The sequence below is a fragment of the Cricetulus griseus genome, chromosome 5, assembly GCF_003668045.3.
Source record: "Cricetulus griseus strain 17A/GY chromosome 5, alternate assembly CriGri-PICRH-1.0, whole genome shotgun sequence".
Taxonomy (NCBI): Eukaryota; Metazoa; Chordata; class Mammalia; order Rodentia; family Cricetidae; genus Cricetulus; species Cricetulus griseus.
In genome coordinates, this window is record NC_048598.1 from 88610034 (window position 1) to 88625942 (window position 15909).

At 46.0% G+C, this 15909-nt stretch overlaps 1 protein-coding gene across 1 annotated transcript in view; it reads left to right on the forward strand.

The window, feature by feature from the left end:
- The window catches only part of Rhoq (ras homolog family member Q), a 37420-nt gene that overhangs the window by 6723 nt on the left and 14788 nt on the right, over window positions 1–15909 (forward strand). The window lies entirely within an intron of this gene.

Sequence of the window (15909 nt, forward strand, 5' to 3'; positions counted from 1 at the left end):
CTACCTTGCAGGGTGGCCTTGAGGATTAGGGATTTCCTATGTAGTTGCCCCAGTCAAAGGAGTGCCACCCGGCCTCGGTTCTGGTTCTATCCATTTGGTGCCTGCTCTATGTCCCAGCCTTCTGTAGGAGAACTTCTGGAAAGTTCATTGTGCAAATGGGAGGCTGGATGAGAGCCATGCTGCAGGATGGTGAGGATGTAGGGAAGGTAGAAAGCAGGAGAGCACCGTCAGCCAGGGTGGGCTGTAGAGTCCTGGCCAGGCTCTGCCACTTTCCACCAAGAACCTTCACCTCCCTGAAACTAATGTCCTCATCCATACAATGGGGTTACGATAGTCAGAGCTTCCTAGATCCCAAAGGAAGCTTTCCCTCCTAGGATGGCCAGGTGTGTGTGTGGGGGGACAGCTTGGGACAGCTTTGTGTTGAACTTTCCCTTCCAATCACTCACCCATGCTCCTTGTCCCCACCCAGTGTGTGTGTGCACAGCAGCTCCAGTCTCTCTGGCACACTAAGTGCAAATTTGAGAAGCATGGTGCTGAGTGAGGCCATGAGGTAGAGTGTGTGAGAGAAAGCTAGTATCTTGGCAGGGGTGTGGGAGGCAGTAGAGAGAGGACAGCCATGGGAGGTGTCCCACTTTATGGGCATGGGGTCCTTGCTCTCGCTGTCAGCTTGAGGTGTAGGCTCGATAACTAAATTGTGGACCTTTTTCCTTTTGATTGACAACTTAGTAATTAGAGAGATATTAATCTGCTGCTTTGTTGCTTGTTGATTTTAATAGAAAAGTAAACGGAGGAGGAGGCCTCCATTGTTGCTCTTTTGTGGTGACTGGCCAGGGAAGTGAGCCAGCCTCCTCTCCACTTCTCTCTCTCTCTCTCTCTCTCTCTCTCTCTCTCTCTCTCTCTCTTTCTCTCTCTCTCTTCCCCCCCCGTGTGTGTGTGTGTGTGTGTGTGTGTGTGTGTGTGTGTGTGCGTGTGTGCATGTATGTGTGTGTATGTTTGTGTGCGTGTGTATGGAACCTCAAGGTAGACTTAGGGGGCTCAGCCTTGAGTGATGTTTTCCCACACAGCAAGCTTGTGGCTTCCCTGTCTTCTCACCTCTATGAGTCATGGAGGCTAGTGGTGTTTGCCTTATTTTTCAGGGTCAGGAAGGTTAAGTGGTTTGCTCCAGGCCATGTAATTGGCGAATATGAAAGGGTGAGTTTCTGGGGCAGGACTTGGGATCTTCATGTTAGTTGACACTAACCAGCTTGCCCATAAGCAGATGCCTCCTCGTTCCACAGCACATGCTCGGTTGCTGACGACTGTGTGCAAAAACTCCACTTGCTTCTCCAGCCAGCTAGTAGGCTGGCTTCTGTAGGTGGGATGTCAGGAGCTGGTGCTGAAACTGCTCCACAAACTGTTCACTCTTGAGACTATTTTGTCTATTTGCCCACAAACCACTGTACTTCTTTAAAAGGGGCATTGTGGTGATATCTTGTTTGAACAAATAAAGCCTGTCTGGGGGCCAGAGAATGGAGCTTGCCACTAGCTAACCATAGAGGTCTGGAGGCTTTATTTGTTCAGGCAAGATACCACCACAGGGCATGTCTGCGGTGGCATTCATATCATTCTGCTGATGAGTGAGTGGACAAAGCTTGGTGCCATTGGCCTTACGTCCTGTGCTGAACTGTTAGTGGATCTCCCTCAGGCCTAAGGGATAATATCCCTCTATGTCCCTTTCTGCTTCCTGTGCCCTGTTCGGCCCACTTGACTTGACCTGTGTTTGGGGAGATGCTCCATGGTGACTACTCAGGTCTCTCTTTTATTCCTTTTCAGAGTTTTCTTATTTAGGGGAAGTTGCCTCTTCACAAATGTGTGTCTGGGCCTTGGGGTGTAGCATGAGTAAAGAACTTGCCTATTATGTATATTGAAAAGGAATTGTCTCTTTTATCTAAATACCCTCTAAATGCATCCCATATCGTCATTTGCCACTTGCTGCCTATGTTGTTTGCCTGCTTGGGCCATCCACATTGCCACCACTTTGTCCATGGGCTCCCAGCTTCTGGCTTTCCATGGTAGTTGGCTGATGAGAGCATCCCTCTATAGCCAGCCAGCAAACGGTCCGAGCATCAAATTTGGGCTGGGGCTTGTGATAGAAGTACAGTGGGGCCTGTTTCTGAGGTTGCCAAGGAGGCCAGTGTCTGCTCTTCTAGTAGTGAATTCCCAGTGAGAGATAAGTCAAAGCAGGGCGTCCCAGGTAGACAAAGCACCAGATTGAATTCCTACATGTACTGGCTTCTCAGAGTGTGGTTGCTAGAGAAGTTGTTAGGTATCTCAAATCTTAGAATCTACCCCCATCTTCTAAATCACAAGCTTGGGGAAATCGCTGTTAGTCCAGGCTAGACACACGATTCTGATGTGGGCCAAAACGTCAAAGTTGCACAGACACTGTGTGTGAGTTCTGGCATCTCCTCTCAGCAAGTTCCTCACACACTTACACACTTACTACCTTACACACCCTTCCAGTGTCTGGGGAACATGACTGAACTTGTTGTTTAATCTTCTTCCCTCCTAACGTTCTCCGTGCCTCCTTCCTCATTTTAAACATGGGACTGTCCACATTTGCTTAAGGAATGGGCCCCTCCCAGCCTGCCTGTGGACACAGGAGAAAAACTGAGTCAGGATGTCATGGGGCAACCTTGGCTCCATGAGCAGGCTGTCTGCCTTAGGGGTGTGCAAATAGTAGACTCCACAGGTATTCCTTGATGACGTCTACAGGCCAAGCCATGTTCTCTCCTGCACACTGAGTAGCTTGAGAGGGCTAGTGTCCTTGGCTGAGGTTTGTTTGTGGTATCAGACCCTGTGTCCCATCGGGGTGGTGGCTTGGCTTTGTGCTGTCTTAGATGGACTGTGACACCTTCTGGTCTGAAACCCCAGGCAGATCACAGTGGCTAGAGGCAGAGGAAGTGCTGTGTTGCCTAACACCCACCTTGGCAGTAATGGCCTTTTCCTTGGCTGACTTAGTGTTCTATGAAGTGACCTCTTTCTCTATTCCTCTCTGCCCCCTTCCTTTCAAATGTTATCTTTTCGTTTCCTTAAGAAGCAAAACAAAACAAAGCAAAACAACCAACTTGTTGCAGTGTAGAAGTACCATCCTTGAATAACACAATGGTTAGGATTATGAGTGAGTTGGCTGGGAGGGGGCCTGAGCCAACTGATAGTGTTTAATTCTTACTCTCCAGTTCAATTAAAGCTCCATTTGCCCCTAATTGCAAAAGGCTGCCCTCCCCAACCAGATAGGTCAGGGCTTGGCCACTCTTATTACCCGAAGGTGTTTCTAGAAGCTTCCTTGGCCCTGAAAACATAGGGATGGTGCTAGATGTGGGGAGAGGATAGAGAAGGGGCGAAGGAGGGGTGGAGATCTCTGTTCCCCACATCACGGACTCTGTCCAACAGATGAAATCACCCAGAAATCCAGAAAATCTGAGGGGGGTGCACTCAGCAGTCACCTCCCTTTTGAGGTTGACCTATACTCCACTTTTGAAGTTTAACTTAGTAACTGACTGAGATACAACCTGACACTTGGCTCCTTTCCTGGGTAGATCTTCATTACCCATGAAGATTGTTGAAATCCCTAAGTGGGGAAATATGTGTGACATAACACTTTACACAGGAAATCCCCGTAGGAACTAGGTGAGGATTGGATCTCAGAGAGTCCGTTGGTCAAGTCATTATGGAAAAAAAAAAAGAAAAAGAAAAAGAAAACCTGACTTTCATAAGTGGCTTTGCCATTTGGGAGAGAATTCTGACCTGTCTAGACATTATTGAAGGCTTTAAAATCAGCTTGTAGGTGGTGGTTTTAATGCATTGCCCATGTAAGCACAATGGCACTCGCTGCCGGGCTCAGGAGGAGACAGGCTGCCGGCTCCATTTGGATATAATGCTGGCTGTGTGTTTGAACTGTTCTCCAGTGAGTCTAGCCCCACAGATCTATGCCTTCTGTCAGGTGTGCCTCCAGAGTGGCCTGTGGAGATGAGAGGGAGGTAGCAGAAAGGCTGTATATTTCAGGTGGGCCTAGACAATACAGTCTTCCCACTACCACTTGGGTAACAGAGGTATCAGTAACCTAGCAAGTGGGTGGGCTATTCACGGCATCAAACTGGTGATGTGTGTATATACTCTTGCTTTAGTACTGAAAGCTGAGATATTATAAATCACAGAACATTTTTTATCACCTCCCCCACAAGGAACTTCACACTTATTGTTGGCCACGCCCCATATCCCTTCCCAAGCATCCATCCATCCACTTCTGTTTCATAGATTTGCCTATTCTGGGCTTTTTGTGTAGCTATTTGCTCTTTTATGTCTGGCTCTCTTCATTTGACATGTTTTCAGAGTTCATCTGTATTACAGAAAGTGTCAGTATTTCATTCCCTTTTAGCTGGAATTTCTCTCTTTTTGTCTTTTCCCATGGCCATTCTCTAGGTTCTGGGGACCATATAGAGGATGGGAAACCAATGTAAAGCACAGCTGTCCCTTGACCCCCAAAAGAACAGGGCCACCCTCCTGCTTTCTGTCCAGTATTCTTGTTCCTTTTGCACTTTAGTTCCTGGTCTCTCTCACCTCCATCCCTACCCTAACTTCTTTATTCATCAAATGTATGAATATATAAAACGCAGATGAGGTAAGGAACAAAAATACCTATCTCGTGGGTTTCCTCTTTGTAGGAATGGTGTATAGAATTGGAAGGACATGTACACAGTTGACCAAAGCACAAGTAGAAAATGAAAATTCTGTGAAAATGAGAAAGTATCACAAATGTGTCCATGCAGGCAGAGTCTCTGTAGCATCCCCTTAACGCAGTGGATTTATTGGAGACAGTTATGGATGGTCAGATCCATGGATCTGTATTGTCTTGTAAGAAAGAAACAAGAGTCTTAGTGAGGGTGCCTACAGGCATATGGTAGGAAAAAGACAAATATATAAACCAATAAGCCACAGAAGAAGAAAAGTGAGTAGCCAATAAAAGTTCACTGTGCAAAGATATGCAAATAAAAGGTTTTTAAACTATTGGATTGGATAAGATAGGAAAAAAATTGGTATCCAAGAGACTGGAAAATTACTATTCTACTAGGCATGGTTAACTTGGCCTGGGGGCTACATGTGCTCCAAGATAGCTATGAATGTGACCCAGAAAAAAAATTATAAATTTATTTGAAACATTCTGAGATCTTTGTAAGTGTGAGAGATTTTTGTTTAACTCAATTACGCAGTTCTTGAGTGTGAACTTCGTAGAGGACCATGTGGTGTTGATGCATCAAAAGGTTGGACATACCATGTTGTTGGGAGTAAAAACTGCCCCAGCTAGTTTGAGGATATCTGACAAAGCCTCGTGAATTTGCAGCAATCCGCTTCTCTGAATTTATAACAAGACAACACTCAGGGTACATATAGACTTACATAAAATGGTATTCTTCACTGCATTACTTACAGCAGTGACCAGTTATACACACACTGATGAACAGTAAGAAGGCAGTTATTGAGCACAGGACAGTGCATATTAGGATAATAGCAGCCATTAAGAACTGCTTTCACAAAATTGTGAAAGAAATGTAGACAGCTAATGATGCATGCTGGTGTGGTGAAAAAGCATGAATTAAAGCTACAAACAGCAATGATTGCAACTTTGAAAATATACACGTGTAAAATAAACAGAGGGGAAATTGTAACAAAATAGTCAAAGCGATTGGCTCTAAGTGATACTAGTAAATAATTTTAGAAATTTAGCCCATTATTCTGTTTTCCCCCAGTTTTTTTTTTGAAGGTCATTTTATTTTCATCAAAGTTTTAATGTAGATGGTTTAAGAGCCAGTAGTCCCGAGAGGGCCCATTAAAGAGAACCTAAAGCTCTCTGCTTCTTCTTCAGCAAGGATGTGTCCCCTCCCGTGTGATGGCCACTGTCTACACACAGCTGCTTATTTCAGTAACAAACATTATGTCTTCACTTCACACCAAGATGCTCCTGCTCTCTAATGATGCCATGATTCCCAGGTACCCTTTCCGGGTTTGTAATTTCAGACCAGTGATGAGTTTGTTTGTGACTAGGTAGGCCCTGTATATAGGATTGACTTCTCTTGCTTAGTTTTCACAGCAGGCCTCCTGTTTCACTTTCAGCCTGTCCTTCCATGTAATCACCTACGTCCAGCATTCTGTCATACACTCCTTGGAGAATCCCTTCTGAGCCTTCTACCCGCTCCTGGTTGTCCAGTGCCTTTTAGATGCTGCACACTTGGGATTTTCCTCGTCACCACACTTTAGTAAATTCCCTGTCTGTATTTAGGATATCCTGCCCTCCCCTTTAGTTACTGATGGAGGACATTATTGGTTTCCCAAGTGAAGCTTCATTGGGGGCAAGTTTTTGGACACTGTGAAGCTCTGGCTGTACTGCAACTTGCTCTGCAGTCCAAGCTGGCCTTAAGAACTGCCTGCCTCTGCCTCCCAGTACTGGGATTAAAGGCTGTGCCACCATCCCCTGGCCTAATAGGTTTTGTTGTTATTGTTGTTTCTTTTAGACTTGATTGACAGCTTGAAAATTATAAACTTTTTTTCTTCAGCATTTCTGTTCTAGTTTCTGTTTTGCTTTTTGAGTCTTGTGCCAACTGGGTTCTTGATCTGTCATCAGGAACCTGTCTCTGGAAACATTTAGGACCCCAACTTCACCCTCCTGAAATGCTACGGTGTCAGCTGTCAGATAGGGTCCAGCTGGCAACTGTATGTATCCCTGAGTCTAGAAATTTGTGTTTTGCTTCTGGGAAACTTTTTGGTTCATTTCTTTGATTTCTCTACATCCTGTTGCATCATGTCTGTTACCTAGATTTGAAGGCTGAAGTTCTTGAAATGTCTTCTTAATTTGCTTATGTTGTGTGGCCTCTGTGTCATTTTGCTCTATTTTAGGGTTATTTCCTCAATTTTATTATTTACCACTATATCCCTATTTTGCTTTTTAAATGTGATTCTATTTTTAATGTTCAAGGGCCTTGCATGTTTTCTGGATATACCCTCCCACCCCCCACATTGCTCTTCTAGGTGTTTTTGTTTGTTTGTTTGGGTTTTTATTTTTATTTTTATTTTTTTGTTCTTCGAGACAGGGTCTCACTATGTATCCCTGGCTGGCCTGAACTCACTATATAGCTCAAGCTGTCCTCACACTCAGATCTATGAGCCTCTGCCTCCTAAGTGCTGGGACTAAAGGTATGCACCACTACATCCAGCATTTGGTTTGGTTTTTGATGAAATAATCTTCTGTAATTTCTCTAAGGTACTAATGCTAATCCCTTTAGAGTTTTATTAACTGCAGTATATTGATCTAGTTTATTGTTTGTTCTTGAAGTTTTTTTTTTATTGTGCCTAATTTAGTTTGTTTGTTTTTTTTGTTTTTCAAGACAGGGTTTCTTTGTGTAGCTTTGGAGCCTGTCCTGGCACTCTCTCTGTAGACCAGACTGGCTTTGAACTCACAGAGATTCGCCTGCCTCTGCCTCCCGAGTGCTGGGATTAAAGGTGTGTGCCACCAACACCCGGCTATTGTGCCTAATTTAGAAATTAAATGTTGTCATAGGTATGTGCATATAGGAAAAATACAGTATATGTGGGGTTCGAATAGTGTCCACAGTTCCCAGTGCCTGACAGTCTTAGACTGTATATCCTGCAGCTATGGGAGGACTGTACTATACAGTACGGTGTGAATACTGATGTCTATCAGGGAGTGACTGAATCTAGTGGTTGTGGGTATACATTAGGAATGACCGAGTCTATTGACTTCCATGGAGTCCCATGTCTGTGTTTCTGCAGGGTGGGTATACATTAGGAATGACAGAGTCCATTGACTTCCATGGAGTCCCATCTCTGTGTTTCTACAGGGAGGGTATACATTAGGAATGACAGAGTCTAAGGAATTCCATGGAGTCCTATGTCTGTGTTTCTACAGGGTGGTCACTATAGAGATGTCTTGGTCCTTTGAATGAACCTTGATTTCTGTGTCTTTGTTCTTTAGAAGTTTTTGTCTCTGTATCTATCTGCTCTCATCACAACCCCTAGCACTCAAGAAGGTTAGCTTGGCATCTCCACAGGTGCTTCCCATACTTAGCATGTGAGAGTCATACATGGGGGGCTGTTTAACTCAGCTCTCCCTTGTAGGTCAGGGCTTCTTGACCAATAGCATTGATGTTGGGCTATTGTTCTTCCTTGGGGAAAAGGCTGTTTGGTGCGCTCTAGGATGTGTAGAACAACCCCTGCTATCTTCTCCATAGAGCCTGTAGCACCTTCCTCCAGTTGCAGTGATCAAAATGCCTCTAAACTTTGACACATGTTCTCTTGGGACAATGCCACCCATACTTACCCCACTTCCAGTTGGAAATCATGACTTCACTGTGCTCTGTCTAAACCTTTTCATTTGGGAATGCTATAAAAATCAATAGTGTTTTTGTCTTTCCTCCTGGGCTAGGGTCATATTCTCCAGAAAAGAATTATCCATTCTCCAGCCCAAGAGCTCAGACCAGGTTGTTTGTGTCCCAGGAAACAGTTGCAAAAGGCACCTCAAGGGCCTCACTTTTAAGCATATACCGTCTGCCTTTTGCAAGGTTAAAGAGAAGGGGGCCAGAAATTAAACCATGCCCTCACCTTTGTCCTATATCTAGAAGAACACATTGCTCCAGTCCTCACCTTCAGCCCCCTGAGGCTTGTCAGTATTGCAGACAGCTGCTCCCGAGTCCCACTCTGTCAGCCCAGGAGCTGCAGCCCTGGGCCTGCTATGCTGGTTCACTTTGTTCTTTTTGCCTCTAGATTCTAAAAATTTTGTGGCCGTTGTCTCCTTTCTTATTGGTTTTTTTCCATGTGGCTATATGCCTTTAAAAAAAAAAAAAGCCCACAGTACATCTTAGAGGACTTTGGAGAGATAAGAGATAAATGTGTGTGTTCAGTCAGCTGGGATCTAGCTGAAGCCGGCCCCCTTTATAATTAGAAACATAAATATGTTCCACAGCGGCCCCTTTTCAGCGCCTGCCTCAAGACACTGGGAGATGGATTTTAAGAGGCTTGCCTGGCATTTGGGCTTTGGAACAAAAGTTAGAATGTCTTAGAGGTTTTGTTCTTTTGGTCCTGGGACCACATCATGCCCTGTTCCTTCCACAGGAGAATCCAGCTTTCTCAGGACCAGAATCTGTGTCCATCGAGGTCCAGAATCCTGCTCTTGGCAACTGGAATACTCATGTATTTCAGATAAGACTCGACTCCATGGGGTCTATGCAGACTGTGACTTTCCAATGAACACATTTTCATGCAAATGCCGTCTTTTCATCCCAAATACTGTCTTTTAGGTTGCAGCTTTCTTAGGTTGCCATTGAGTCACCCTGATTAGATTTGGGTACTTTCATGTTCCCCAGGCGCCTTAGTCACCAGCACTACTGATGACTAATTAACACAGATTCCCATTTGTTCAAATATCAACATGTAGCCTTATTGCCTGTGGTCAGATGGCCTCCTGTCCCCCCTACATTAACTGTCAGCAGTGTTGCTGATATTGGAAGGCAGGAAAGAACTTCTTGCTTTGGCTCAAGGGCAGACTGTCCTAGTTGCTATGACCAAAAGCAAGTTGGGTAGGAAAGGGTTTATTTGGCTTACCCTCCCACATCACTGTTCATTACTGAAGGGAGTCAAGACAGGCACTCTAACAGGGCAGGAACCTGAAGGCAGGAACTGATGCGGAGGTCATGGAGGGTGCTGTTTAATGGCTGGCTCAACCTACCTTCTTACAGAACTCAAGACCACCATCCCAGGGGCAGCCCTACCCACAATACACTGGGCTCTTACGCATCAATCACTAATTAGGAAAATGCCCTACAAGCTGGTGTGCACTCTATGATATGGATTCATTTTCTCAGCTGAGGTGCCCTCCTCATAGATGACTGTAGCTTATGTCAAGCTGACACAAAACTAGCCCATCCACAGACCTGAACAGTTTCCTAGATGAGGAGATGGCATGAGCATGTGGGCTGGAGGGGGTGTAGAGGGAGTGTTCCAGGCTTAGAGAAAGGTGTGCAGTAGTGGTTGAGGTGGGTGGAGGGCTTGCGGAGTATCCTGTATCCATTTTGGTCAGAAAGAGCTCTTGATTCTTAGATTGGCAAGGAGCTTGAGGTCAGCTGTGGCAGGTCTGGAACATTCTGCTCATGAGCCAATTGGGAGCCTGTGCTGCCTGAAGATCAGCACTGCTAGAGGGGGCAACATGGCACACCTGGTGGCTTCCCCACATAGCCTCTTCTAAGTCCTCAAGAGGGGACAGATTTTTCTCTCTTCCAATTTCTCAGGGCACACAGCACCTTGCCTCTTGTTATCAGCCTATTCCTGCATCCAAGGATTCAAGGTCTTCTTTGGACCTGTGTCCTATTTAATCGCAATAGTGAACTTAGGTCTAACAAGTCTCTATCCCTTTGCTTTTGTTTTAATAGTGGATGGTCTGGTAGGTTGGCTCAGTCAGTTAGATGCTTGCTATATTGGCATGAGACCTGAGTTCAGATCCCTAGCACATGTCCGTAAAATGCTGAGTGGGACAGGACATATCTGTAATTCTGGTGCTGGGGAGGCAGAGTCAGGAGGCTTCCTGGGACTCACTGACTAACCAGTTTAGCCAAATGGGTGAGCTCCATGTTCAGAGACCCTGTCTCAAAACACAAGGTAGAGAGCAATAAGAAGATGCCTGCCATTGACCTCTGGCCACTACACAATGCATACCAGCACATACATGAACACACTCATACACTCTCACACAAATGATGAAGAGACAGGCTGTAGAACACTGAATAAAGGTTACTCATGTGGCTTCAGGCAGCCCATGTCCTCAGTCCAGACCCTACACTCTGGATCTGCAGTCCACTGTGCAGTGACTTCCTCTTGCTGCCAGATCTCACTGGCTTTCTTAAATAATCCAGTGGATTGTTAACAGGAGATGTCTACATTTTCGTTTTCCAGGCGGCACACTATACAGCCTCCATGATGGACTATGAGCTCTAATGGGACTCACTGGAAGGGTATCACAAGCTTGTGTCCTGAGCCAGAGAACCTAAAGGCTCTTATGTAATTCAGCCAAGTCACAAGGTGTGGTCTTGAACTTGGAATCCACCCCTGGGAACCCTCTGCTTCTGGGACAGTGTCCAGTCCAGCTGACTTATCCTGTCTGTGCATGCTTGAAAGGAGGAGGGTAGATTGAGGAAAAAATTAGACAAGAAACAGAAGGTAGTCGGGAGGGCATCCAGTAAATACCATGAACAGCCCAAGTTTATTGCGCCAAATTCTTATATACCCATTCAAAAGGGGAGAAGGCAAAAGACTTCCTTACCATGATGCAAGGAACAAACAAATGTAATTACCTCCTTAATACCCAAACATCAAGCAACCACATCCTAAACCAAATATCCTGTTGCCTAGGTAAGACATCCATTAGCCACACCTGAGGCCACACATCCTGTGACTCGACCTTGAAGGTCAGGAACTCTCTGACCTTAAGTCAAGATGGAACAGAGTCAGTTCTGTGGGCCTCCGCAGGACAGTCCCCTTGAGCAGGAGATGAGGGATGATCTACTCAGACTGACACTTCCTCTGAGGTTGTAGAAGGATTGGTAGAAGACCTGCCTAGCATGCATGAAGGCCTGGATGTTGCAAACCTGTACTTTCAACAGTGAGGGAGGTGGAGGCAAGAAGGTCAGAAGTTCAGGGTCATCCTTAGCTATATAGTGCATTTGAGGTGTTTGAGGACAGTCTGGCTACATGAGACCATTTCTAAAAACAATACTCGGAGAGCAGACTGTGTGTAAGCCACAGTAACACACGGAACTCTTTGCTGCTTTTCTGATGGCTGCTGGTTACTCATCCATTGTAGTGCTACGTCACTTTGCCTTCGTCACATTGCCTCTTAGCTTGTGTTCAGTCAATGTCACGTATGTGTCTTCCTAACTAGGTTCTTTCCAGCGGGGAATCCAGTCTGGACTGGCTCTGTGGGTGAACATTCACATTTGTGTACATGTATATGAGACCCAGAGGTCAGTCTCAGGTGTCATTACCAAGGTAACACTGCCTTACTTTTTGGAATGGTCTATCACTGACCTGGAGTTTACCATGGAGGGTGGTTTGGCTGGCCAGTGAGAGATCTGCCTGCCTCTTCTCTCTCCCCCAGTGCTGAGATTACAAACAGCACTACCCCACCCAGCTTTTTAAAGTGGACTGTCGGGATAGAGTCGGATTCCCATACCTATTCACTGAAGACTTTACTCACCGACTGGCTCCCTGGCCCCCAGAGCACTTTTTTTGAGGTACACTCATTTATCAAACATCTCCATGTGTTTTCTCAAAGTCAACTTCTCCCACAGTTCACACACACACACACACACACACACACACACACACACACACACACACACACACCTACTTATGCCTCTGCCCCAAATCTGAAACTGAATGGAGAAGTAATGCTGCTGGTGGGATGGATATAGACTAGCATCCACCCCGTGTGCTAAGAGCCTTTCACACTTTCAGCTGGCTCTTTTCATCTTACCCCCAGCTTGGTGTGAGGATCTGTGGTAGTCTAGATAAAGGAGACAGGAAAGGCGGCCTGCTGGAGACCACACAGCTAGCAAGCCCAGCTCAGGTTCAGAAGGTCGGTGATGCTGCCAAACCCTCGCTGTTTAGAGAACTTCATTTGGGTTAGAGTTCTGCCCAGCTGTTCATGTAAGCAGTAAACTTCCTTGAGGGAGCAGCCCTGTTAATGGGGCTGATGGTGAAGCCCAGTGGGATGCTTGGAACTTCTGTGGAAGCAAGAACCAGGTAGTCTGTCTGAGACCAGGACTGCAGAACTCCACGGGAATCTTCAGAGTACAACATGGTCAGAGGCAAAGGAAATGACTCAGCATGGAGGGGGGAATCACACATGTGCCAGGAGGGGAAGCCATGCTCAAGAGTGTGGAAGTGCATATGACAATCATGGTGTCCTTGCCTCTATCTCCTGAGCGCTGGGATCACAGGCACAGGCACCTCAAATGCCTTTTGTGGCCTTGGTGATTGAACCCAGGGCTTCTCCAATGCTAAACAAGCACTGTACCACTGGAGCGGCAGCCCCAGCCCCCTCCCGTGTGTTTCATGCTATCTCTAGGTTACTCACAATACCTAATACAATAGATGTTTATGCTACTTTGTTATTAAGAGTTAATGATGAGAAAAAGTACTGGAGATAGACACAGGTGTGACTGAGTTATCACATATAGGATTGGACTTTTCCAAAGGACTCCGCAGCCTCCTTTAGAACTGAAGGTGAACAGGGACACAAGACGTTGTTAGAAGCTCTGACCCCTTGCTGAGAACACCCTGGCCTAACTCCATGCACTGCAGAGACTGGGGCAGTGAGAACTAAATCTTTACATCTTGGGGACAGTGATAGAAGGGGGTAGGGGTCAAGAAAGTGGCAGGAGAGGCAAGTGCCTCAGGACTGCTCAGGTATTGCTTCATTCTGATTGGACAGCTTAGGTCGAGTACCCATGCAAGAACCAAGGTAGAGAGTAGAACTCCCCAACCCAGGCATGGATGGCCCTTCTCTAGCCCAGGATGGCATCTGGCTTCCCAGGGCCCGTGTATCTAACTGGAAGAGGATGGGCCTTGAACTGAATCAGGGGTCTTAAAAGAAGGAAAAGTACAAGGATGCTGGATAGACAATGTCCTCTGCACCTCGGTACCATAAATGTCAAGATGATGATAAAAGGCTGCGGTGGAAGCAGCGCTGAGAACTAAAATGCTGGGAGTATCTCAGTGTGAGGCTCCTGGCCTGTGAGGTCACTGCTGAGCAAGTTTAGCGCAAACATTATTCAGCAGAGAAATAGCCCTTGTCCTGGGAGTCATTTCGATTCCTCCATAAAAGTGACAGTAGCGGCCCAACAAATTAGCATGTCGATTGAGAGTTCAGACACTTTCTCCAGCTCCTGCTAGCATAGTGCAAGCTACCTATGACCTAGCTGGCTTCAGGAAACTTCCTGGTTTCGCCTCCCACCAGCAGATACCTGACACCAGGCCTTGCAGACCTGCTCTGAGGGAGTCTGCAGGGGACAGAGATAAGAGAAGAGGCACTATGGTTACAGTGTGAAACAGGAGCAGCCCAATGATGCTGTGGAGGTACAGAGCAGAGGTGATGGATCTGGATCCCGCATCCCACTGAGATCTGTCGGATGAAATGATTTATAGGCCAAAGCTTAGAGAGTGAGTGGATGCCTCCAGGTAAGGAAGTGTGGAGAGGGAAGGAGTGTGAACCTCCTGGAGCAGTCAGTCTGTTGGAGATGTGTGCCTCAGAGTAGCTACTGGAGTAGCTACCGAGGATTTGAGAGTTTGTAGCTCAGGTAGCTTGAGTGGGTAACAATTTCTTTTATTGAGGTGGCAAACTCCTGAGTTGCAGATTTGAGAAGTGAATTTAATTGAAATCAGAGGTTCTCAACTTGTGAGGTCCTGATTCAGTCATAAGGGGCTGAGGTACCGAAGTCTGTCTGGAGCTATGTGTAAGATGTCTCAAGTTCAGCATGGTCTACCCCGGTCTCCAGTTTCTTCCTTAATGTGTTTGCCAGCCTTGGTTTTCCTCTGCTCTGTAAAATCATCTGGCCATCCTTCTAGAAGCACTAACAAGAATCCAATGTCTAACTTGTCACCCAGCCCGAGTCTGCCTTTTGACTGGATTGAGAAGCCACCAGTTCTCTGGGGACCAGCTGCTTTCACTGGATTCAGGCTACCGTCTTCATCCTCCAGCTTCCAGTAACAGCCTGTCTCATGTCCCTATTCAACTCTAGTCTTTTGAAAAAGTCTGGTGCTGTGATTCCCCCTGCCTCCAGGTTTAATTAATGATAGTCCATGGCTTCGATGATTCAGGCTGACTTCCTGTCCCCCTGGCCTTCCCAGTGTCATCATCAGCATTTATCATGGGCCTTGGGGCTGACCTCTAAACCTGTTCTCAGACCTTAGGCTGAGGTCTTTACTTCTTTCCCTATCAGAATCCATCTTCCTAGTTAAACCCTTCCCTAGTTCCCGGGCCTTTCCCTTCTTAGCACCCACCCCAATCTGTGATTGCCATCACTCTGGGGACAACTTTTCCTGGCACGGTACCTCAACTTCACCAGACTCAGCTCCCACCCCCATTTTACAACAAATGTTTCTCTTCTGTTTATGCTCAAATGAAATCTATAGATGGTTCAACAGCCCTAGGCTCATAATTGTAAGTCAACCTTTACCATTCCACATGTGCGAAGTTGGTATATGGGAAAGTAATCTGTCATGAAATTGCTGATTTCGGTACTAAGTTCCTAGATTCCCAGGGTGGAATATTCCTGAAATCACAATTCCGTAACCAGAGTGACTGACATAATCGTGTTTTTATCGGCCATTTGGATGCTAAGAGCAGAATTACCACAGAATTACCTTCAGCAGTGGTGTCACCCTGTGATGTTTCAATGCTCGGGACAATTGTCTCTCCTTCCATTTGCACTGAGATCACCTTCCTAGAAAATGTATTTAAACCATACTAAAATAAAGATAGATCATTTATGCTTATATATTCAACCATGCCAGGTCCTAGAGTCCTGTAATTACTAAGCTCTTTTCATGTTTCTGAATGCCTGGACTCAGCAGTATAGGGATAGCAGTCTGGGAATGCCTGTGGCCCTCCCTCTTTCACTTTGACAATCAAAAGCAACTCTCAGTTTCCAGGCTGTCCTGCAGACAGGGTTGTACCACCTAAGTGAAAGCCCTTTGATAACCCCCTCACTTTCTGCAGAGGTGTAGGAGGACAAGAGTCACACCTGCTTTTCACTGATGTGTACACCTTGTTATCAGACATATGCTGCAGGGAGGGAGGGAGGGAAG